Source organism: Cydia pomonella, chromosome 2, assembly GCF_033807575.1.
Source record: "Cydia pomonella isolate Wapato2018A chromosome 2, ilCydPomo1, whole genome shotgun sequence".
NCBI lineage: Eukaryota > Metazoa > Arthropoda > Insecta > Lepidoptera > Tortricidae > Cydia > Cydia pomonella.
Window position 1 is genome coordinate 27,319,001 of NC_084704.1, and position 9,430 is coordinate 27,328,430.

General features: G+C 36.0%; 1 protein-coding gene across 1 annotated transcript in view; it reads left to right on the forward strand.

Moving 5' to 3' along the window:
* The window catches only part of LOC133534794 (uncharacterized), a 259,834-nt gene that overhangs the window by 163,972 nt on the left and 86,432 nt on the right, over window positions 1-9,430 (forward strand). The gene's annotated exons all lie outside the window — the stretch shown is intronic.

Consider the following 9,430-nt stretch of genomic DNA (forward strand, 5'->3'; position numbering starts at 1 on the left):
GGGAAAAAGTGCGTCAAGTAAAAAAATCCAGTGATATCTTTTTCATTCAAGGTGAAATGCGATTCGGTGAATTACTACAACAATTTTATGCTTTTGGGGTACAGGTCTAACAAATTGGTTAAATTATTTAATTTAATTACTATTCATTAAATTTATTTGTACCATAATAATTTCCTCATAGGTGGTGTGAAAAGCAGTATGTAAATTTATCACGTGGTAGCAAAAATATTTCCACCTTAGGGTGGTATTCCACCTATCCAATTTCTTGGTCCAATGTCATTGCGTCTCACTCTGTCATTAATCAAAATGTGAGACGCAATACACATTGGACAAAGAAATTGCATAGGTGGAATACCACCCATAGTCGTTAACACTTGAATCCCTCACTACGCTAGGATTCTATTTTAGAATACCTCGTTACACTCAGATTGTAATTATAAAATCCTTCACTATTTTTTTTCTTAATTTTTTTTTTATTAAAAGCACTATTTTCAAAATGATCTGCAGATACATGTTTCAATAAATGTAAGTTTCCTATGGGAAGATGTATCAGGTCTTCGTTCCCAACAAATTTAACCCACTGCCTGCATCTGAAAACATACAGCCTTGGTTATGTACAGTTTATATTCCAAGTGTTTGCTAATGAGATGATCAACTGATTATTTAGCGCTAATATGCATCTATAAATCAAATCAAATATGTTAAATAATGACCATTAATGCATAGATGATAGATAATTTTCCACTGAAAATCTTCGACGAATTAATTTTGTGTCATATTGCATGCAAGTTCTCAGGAAATTTCACATATTTTATTTAATTACTTACACTGATATACAAATAAACATACAATTATCGATAGTTTTAGTACATCCCTAGTTCACAACTAAAAATAATATAAAATATCAAATTTTCGATGTGTTTAAAGCCTGCTGCACCAAAATAAGGTCAAAAGTATCTAAAGCAATACGTACCAGTCTTTATCCAAGGGAAATTTCGCCATAAAATCCCTTTTTTTGTGATTTTCTCGAGTGGCTCGCTTGCCACATATTTCACACTTAGTAAACCGTTTTCTCGGTGGCATTGTAACAAACTCGTTGTTTACTCTGATCACGGTTCACTATTTTCGATATTTTCACTAAATAATAAAGAAATTGCACGAAATACCCGAACAAAACATTGAAGCCTTCATAACAAACAAAACAATTAGGCTGACAGTTGACTTGATGTAAACTTGACAGAATAAATAGCACTGACGTTTTATTTTTCTTCGTTGGCAAAGATTTGCGAAACAAGTTCCATACAAAACTTATTTTGTTCCTAGTTGCGTCAGCCTGTTCCTATACGAGCACGACCACAGATAAGATAATGATTTGAATTTTGACAATGATATATAATGAAAGGGACAGCATAATTCGTCCATGAATCGCTGTCATACTTCGGTTTTGTAGGAAGTGTCATATCTGTACGGTAGTATTATTATTTATTCTGTGGCATAGACTTAAATCGACCGGGATATAAACCATGATTACCTTTTATATTGTTTTTATTGATATTCAAAACTGTTACTGTGACATAGATATGATTTAACCCTTTACCGCATATGCGACCATATATGACAGTTATAATATTTAACTCTATGGACAGTTGTTAAAGTTCAAATTTAAGCAAAATATTTTTATGACATGCGTCACGGGGTTAAGGGAGCAATGACATCATTAGACAATAATGCCAACATTACAATAAGTAAATAAGTCAATACTGTAACTAGTGCGAGTGAGACAACCTTTAGTTTGATTCTCTCTTTCGGACCGTTTTCTCTATAGCCTGTCAAACAACATTGTCACAGAAAAAAAAGGGCGGGAAACTTCGACCTGTGCGCGCGTCTTTTTTTACATTTAACAAATTTTAAATAATTTTTGTGTTAATAGTGGTCCACTCTGTGTAAATACTTTGTAAATATCATTAGTAGTTAGTTTATTATATTTTGTATATATACATTCATCACCTAGGTAAGTTATTTGTACATTTTTCACCGCCATGAGCGGTGACGACGATGATCCGCATGACCCAGGGGGAGGTTGTCCTCCGGTTTCCCATACAATCACGATCGACTACAATAATAAATCTGATAAAGAAATGATGGAATATCACAGCGTGGATACAGATAGCTCTATATCCTCTGTGGCTAGGAAACGAAGGACAGCATCAAGGAAGATATGTCGTCATTGCAATAAAAAAAAGCGACATAATAAAGATAAAAATAGGGATAGGGAATCTATCAAAGATGATTGCGATTGTCAGGTTTCCATAAACCATAATAATGATAGTAGACATTCTCACGCTCCACTTACAGCTCCTGCCCCTGCTCCTGCTCCGGCCCCGGCCCCGGCCCCAGCCGCGATTCCTGCTGATGTTATCACCTCACAGCCCACAGCTAGGAAACAATATATTAATTCAGATTGTTCACCATACATTGTACATGTACAGAAGCAACAAGAATCTCCCAGCGATGGCACTTCTATACATTCAGTTGCTTTTGGCAACTTTTTAAAACGCAATCATTTTAAAAACATTGTAAATGGCAGTGTTAAGCGTATAGGTCGCAATAGAGTCTCACTATCATTTTCAAAATATGAGGACGCCAACCAATTTCTGCAAGACAGTCGACTGAATGAGAATAGATATAAAGCATTCATTCCATCCTTTAATGTTATTAAAATGGGTGTAGTTAAAGGTGTTCCATCTGAAATGTCTTTGGATGAGGTGAAGGAAAACATCAGTGTTCCAGTAGGTTGTGGTGAAGTCTTAAAGTTGAGGAGGATTAATTATAAAGTCATGGTGGATGGTTCTCCAGTCTGGAAGCCATCACAAACAGTTGTTCTAACATTTGATGGCCAGGTTCTCCCAAAACGCATTTTTATGTGTTATAACGCTCTGCCAGTAGATTTATATGTATATCCAACCATCCAGTGCTTCAACTGTTGCCGGTTTGGTCACACACAGGCTCAATGCAGATCTAAACCCCGGTGTTACAAGTGTGGACAGAGTCATACTGGGTCCTCTTGCACTATTGAAGAGGATTGTGCTTCTTGTTGCCTATGCTCTGGCCTTCACTTTGCTACAAATAAGTCTCGCTGTCCGGAGTATGAAAGACAGAAAAATATAAAGCTTACTATGGCCACAAGTGCTATTTCATATACAGAAGCGATAAAATTGCATCCTCCTGTGACGAAACCTTATGCAGATGTGGTTATAACCACTCCAACATCTCTACCGACCCAGACAACTAGAAATAATAATAATACAGGCACAACTACTCATTCATATAAAAAAACAGTCTTTCTGAAGCCTCGCAGCTTGCCAAAATCCCAAAAAGGTTTTGACACTGCCTCACATTACAATTTAGCTAAAGATTATAACATGCCATCTCCCTCCGGAAATGGTTGTGCCATTGTGCCACAATCTAACAATAAAACTACCAATGACCTCATATTAGAACTTATTCCACTATTAAGCATTAATCTTCATAAAAATCATTCAGAACCGTCCAACGCTGCACACATTACCAGTCCTTCTCATGTTTCCTCCAATAATGGCCAACAATTCCAAAATCCTGCAATGGAATTGTCGCAGTATCAACAATAAAAAAAGTGATTTAATACATTTAATTAAGAAATATGATCCATTTGTTATTACCCTATCTGAAACATGGCTTCGGTCTGAGTCATGTTTCAGAATTCCTGGCTATGCATGCCTCCGTGAAGATAGGTCGGATGGGCACGGTGGTGTAGCCATACTTGTTAAAAAATCATTTCATTTCACTCATGTTCCATTAGCACATAATCATGATTTTTCCATAATTTCAGCACTTGTAGATAACATTTGCATAGTTTCAGTGTACATACCTCATCCCTCACTCACCATACTTAGTGAAGTAAGAAATATCATATCATCTCTTCCTACTCCATGTTTAATATTAGGAGATTTTAATTGCCATCACCCTGCTTGGGGGTGTTACAACTCAAGCAGTTTAGGAGAGGAAATAATAGACATAGCTGATTATTATAATTTATGCATATTGAATACTGGTGTTCCTACTCGTCGGTCTGCTCCCAATGAGAATCCTAGTGCCTTAGATTTATCCATTTGTAGCTCTTCCATTGCACACTCTTTACTGTGGGAGGTACTTCCACTCTCCTATGGTAGTGATCATTTTCCAATTGTCATATCTTTTCCTTTCAAAAATAAACCATTACTTAAAAGATCTCCACTGTTGGCATATAAACTTCAAAATGCAGATTGGGATAAGTTTCGCAAACATATGGATGAGAGGTTGGGAGAATTGCCCAATGTATCTCGGCAACATTTGTTCAAATCTTCTGATGCTTTTGCTAAATTTATAATTAATGTAGCTGATGAAGTATTTCCACGTAAGAAGCCCTCTAAATTTAACATTCCCAGTCCTCCATGGTGGGATTCCGAATGTTCAGAAGCTGTTAAAAAGAGAAAACAAATTGAGTTAATGTATAATAATAACATGAGCGAAGAGAACTTTAATTCCTTCTTAGTTACTTCAAAAGAAACAAAGCAGTTTTTGAAGAAGAAGAAAGTTGACAGTTGGAGGTCTTTTTGTGCATCCTTAAGCCCCAGTACTCACCCGTCAGAAGTTTGGAGGAAAGTTAGAATGTTTAGAGGAGCTTTTGTAGAAAATAGTGGCATCAAACTTGATCATGCAGTAGCTGAATTTTTTTTAGATAGACTAGCTCCTCCATTTGCCCCATTTCCCGTGTGTCTGGAACCGTCTCCCTCGTCTAATACTGATAACGATAACTTGCAGCGTTTTAACAGTCCGTTCTCATTGTTGGAACTAAAGAATGTGCTATCTTATGTGAAGGATTCTGCACCAGGATGCGACGGTATTCCATATTCCTTTTTGACCCATTCTAGTGACAATATTCTAGGTTACTTTCTTAATATTATCAACTCAATATTTTTGACATGCGACATTCCACCAAATTGGAAAATACAGTTAGTGTTACCCTTTCTCAAACCGAATAAACCCCGTAATGATCCAAACTCTTATCGTCCAATTGCGTTATCTTCTGTTTTAATTAAGATTTTAGAACATTTAGTTAAAAATAGGTTGGAGTGGTTTATTGAAAGTAAGAAATTATTACCTGATATTCAATATGGTTTTCGCAAAAGTAGAAGCACATTAGACTGTGTTAGTTTATTAGTTTCTGATATTCTTTTAGCCTTTTCAAAACGCGAATATGTAGTAGCTTGTTTTATAGATATCAATTCTGCCTACGATAATGTAAATATATCAATTCTTGTAAATAAATTGTTCCTCTTGGGAGTGCCTGAACGCTTATGCAATATTATTGCTGCTATGTTTTATGAACGGTCGATCAAGTTAGATTTAGATGATAAAGTATTATACAGGACAGTTTGGAAAGGACTACCACAGGGCTCTGTATTAAGCCCCTTACTTTTTAATGTATATACATACGACCTTAGTTCTAATTTGCCAGATTATATATCTATTATACAATACGCCGATGACATAGTTCTTTACTCTAGAAATAGATCAGTACAGAAGGCCTGCGAGCATATAAATGCTAGTTTAAAGGAACTAAATGTATTTTTAAATAATAATGGGTTAGACCTTTCAGTTCCGAAAACCTCGGCGATTCTATTTTCTCCAAGAAAAAAAACTGTTCATGAAAATTTATCTTATGGTGGATCTGCAATCTCCTTTTGCGAAGAAGTTAAATACTTAGGAATTGTTTTAGACTACAATTTGTCCACCAAGGGTCATTCCAATTATGTTAAAGGTAGATGCGAACGCTCATTAAACATATTGAGATGCTTAGCTGGTGTATGGTGGGGTAGCCATCCTTTCTATTTGAAGCTTATTTATAATTCAGTTATAAGAAGCGTTGTTGATTACGGTTCTTTTCTTTTAACACCGGGTACAGAAGAAGCCTTTAAAGCATTCAATGTCATACAGAATAAGTCACTTAGGACAATCCTTGGTGCTATGCGAACCAGTCCTGCTAATGCTATGCAAGTGGAGTGTGTTGACCCACCTACGCATTTAAGACGTCAATTTTTATCTGACAGATTCATTTTTAGGACTATGCAATTTTCATCACATCCTCTGATCACAAAATTATTGACTCTTTATGATCACATACAGACATCTCCATATTGGCGTAATAGAACTCCTCCTTGTATAATTAATAGCTACCTTAAATTTAAGTCTCTGTCTTCTCCTACTGTCAGATATATTTCCCTTCCTATATACGAGAAAGACTTTGACTCTTTGACTATCTCTCCACAAGTTATTCTAGACTCCAATATTATTAAGCATATAATAAGTGCAAAACCTGTATTTAACAACTTAGTGGGCGAAAATTGGTCTGGTTGGCATCACATATACACAGATGCATCAAAACTTTCTACAAATAGTTGTGTTGGGGTTGGTGTATTTCATCACCAGTATAATGTTGTAGAAAAAATTAAACTCCCTCCAGAGTCTTCGGTATTTACTGGAGAACTATTTGGTATTTATAAAGCTGTTGAGTACGTTTGCATGTTTAATTTAAATAAATGTGTAATTTTTTCAGATTCTAAAAGTTGCCTCCAACTTATATTAAAGTCACCTTTTAAAATGGCATATAATTTCCCTTTGTTATATGATATCCGAGAACTCTTGTTAAAATGCGAAAAGAAAGGGCTTACTGTAAACTTTGTATGGGTGCCAAGTCATTGTGGAATTCCCGGAAATGAGAAGGCTGATCGTCTGGCCGTAGATGCTGTTGCTTCTGGTGATATATTTCCGTATAAAAACTATTGCCATGATCTTCTTTTGCTCCCCAAAAGATATCTCAGGCTAGCCTGGGAGTTCTTTTGGTTTTGGAGCAGCCTGGAATCAGGAAGTTATTACTTTAAGATTCAAAGCGACATCCCTATAAAGCCGTGGTTTTACAATAAAAACTTTAAAAGACGTGAAATATCATGTTTAACACGCATGAGATTGGGCCATACATCTGCTCCTTCTGATCTTGCTAGATTTCAATTTATAAATGACCCTAAATGTGACTGTGGTGCTGATGAGGCTGATATTAACCATATATTCTTTTCTTGTCCCTTATACGATCGCACTGTTTTTATGGAAACTTTACAATCTAAACATATTCCCTTTCCAATAGACATTCCTTCCTTGCTTATTAACCCCGATTTATATAACATCTTAGCTTGGTTCATCTTCCATTATAACATTAAAGTATAGTATTTTATAATATTAAGTATATTTATCACATTGTATTTTTTTTATTGAGCATACCTGACCTGACCACTTTTTCCAAATTCCGAATATCCTTTATTCCTTTCCGCGTTTATTTCCCACCCTTTTACTTGACGTTGGCTATGGGCAACACCGCCTTCAAGTCCATACATAGAAAAAAAAAAAAAAAAAAAAAAAAAACATTGTCACAGTAGAAAAAGGCGCGAAATTCAAATTTTCTTTGGGGTGATTAGAGGAGGATAACGTATTTCGCTGTAGCTGAATGTTTGTAGATGATTATCTTATATCGATGCTTTAAAATGTTGTGGCATTCCTACAGCCATTGGAAATATATTCTCTTTTAAACTTAAGTTTTTCATGCATTCCTGAAACGGAACAAGTCTATGATAGGATTGATGGGAGAAAATAATGCAAAAACGCGGCATTAAGCAAAATGATCATTTGTGATTCAGGCTTAATATCTATCGCGTATCACTGAACCCCAACGGATATATTTTTGCAATACAAGAAAATAATACTGAAAAAGAATAGGCGGTCTACTCGCTAAGAAGCACTTAGATCAGCTTGTGATGAGTCAATCTCTAAGTAATCTGCCTAGGTACCTACCTCAAAACGAGACCGCTTTTCCATACAAACGTAGTCCCCATTACGGAAAATATTTTTACAAAATTGGATGTAGAACGAAGGGAATATCAATATCCAGAGAGGAAAATGGGGACTATGTTTGAATGGAGAACCGGTCATCTCTTTTCCTTTTAATAGTTTAATATGCTTCGGCACATGATTATTTTAGACAATATACACGCATTGTATTTCCATTACCTTAAGCAGAGAACACGGTGGCTTCGAAAGAGACTCGGGTCATGTGGAAATAAAGCTCTTCACATAATGTTGAATGAAATGCCCAAATGCCCAATTGCCTAGAGTATGCAGTATTCTCTTCATCAGCTATTATGGCAGCCAGGGCCAATATTTTGATTTTATTATTTATTTCGATATCGAATTCCTTCCCATCGAACCAATTTTTTAAATATGATTGACATTTGTGACATTTGTCATGAACAGTCCGTTGCTTGGACGGCTCGGTGAGCTCGGACAGCCCGACCCGGCCTGTCTCGCGCTCGGCAAAGAGCATATAATCACTACGCGCTCGGAGACTCAACGAGTGTTAACGCATAGATATACTATGATATAGAGATGGTGGCGCTCCTGAAAGCCCGTGTGACGGCTAGCTCCGGTCCGCCCCGGCCCGGCCCTGGCCCTGTGTAGCGTGAGTCATCCTTTAACCTTCGCACCAACATTTTTTAAATTTGCCACATTTTCCTACTGATTTCATTACCATAACATGGTTGACATCACCGTCCACTTCAATTTTACTTATAGGTATAGCCATCTGTTAATTTAGATAGCTTTAATCTTATTTAAATACCTATAATTAAAAATATTTATATGCTGTCATATTTTGTGATGATATTCACCCAGGTGTTTCGCCCCCATGCTCCATGATAATTACTCCCGGGGTAAATAGATATCAAGATAAGTACCTAAGAATAAGATTTCAACATCAATACGATGTTTTTTGTATCTTGATATATGATTTAGGTATCTTGGTTTCCGAGTCATGAACGTCTGGGGTACATGATAGGTAACATGTCAATTTTAATTTGTGGACGTTCATATTTTTTCATTAATTCACTAATCATTAAAGTTTTTTAGTCCAGTACTCCTAATTTTTTTGACAGAAACTTAATATTAACAAGCACGTGTCTAATCTAAACCTTATCTAGTGTTTTCGGACTACTTATAATGTATGACACAGAATCAGTAATTGTAGGTATTTAAGTGCTTATCACGGACGTAGATATATACCTTCATGGTACTTATGTTATGAGTCAATGTCTCAAGCGTGGGGAGTTATTCACACTGTTTTGTGATATCAGTACCTACAATAAATTTACAGGGTGGTCTAGGACGAGGGACGTACATAATATCTACATACGAACGCTTTGATACTTTATATAATATAATGATGTATATTACCTAACGATTATTTTACCTAAGCATTCAATGACCTAAGTTTAATAACTAAGCTCAAATAACCTAATGGACGAAACAC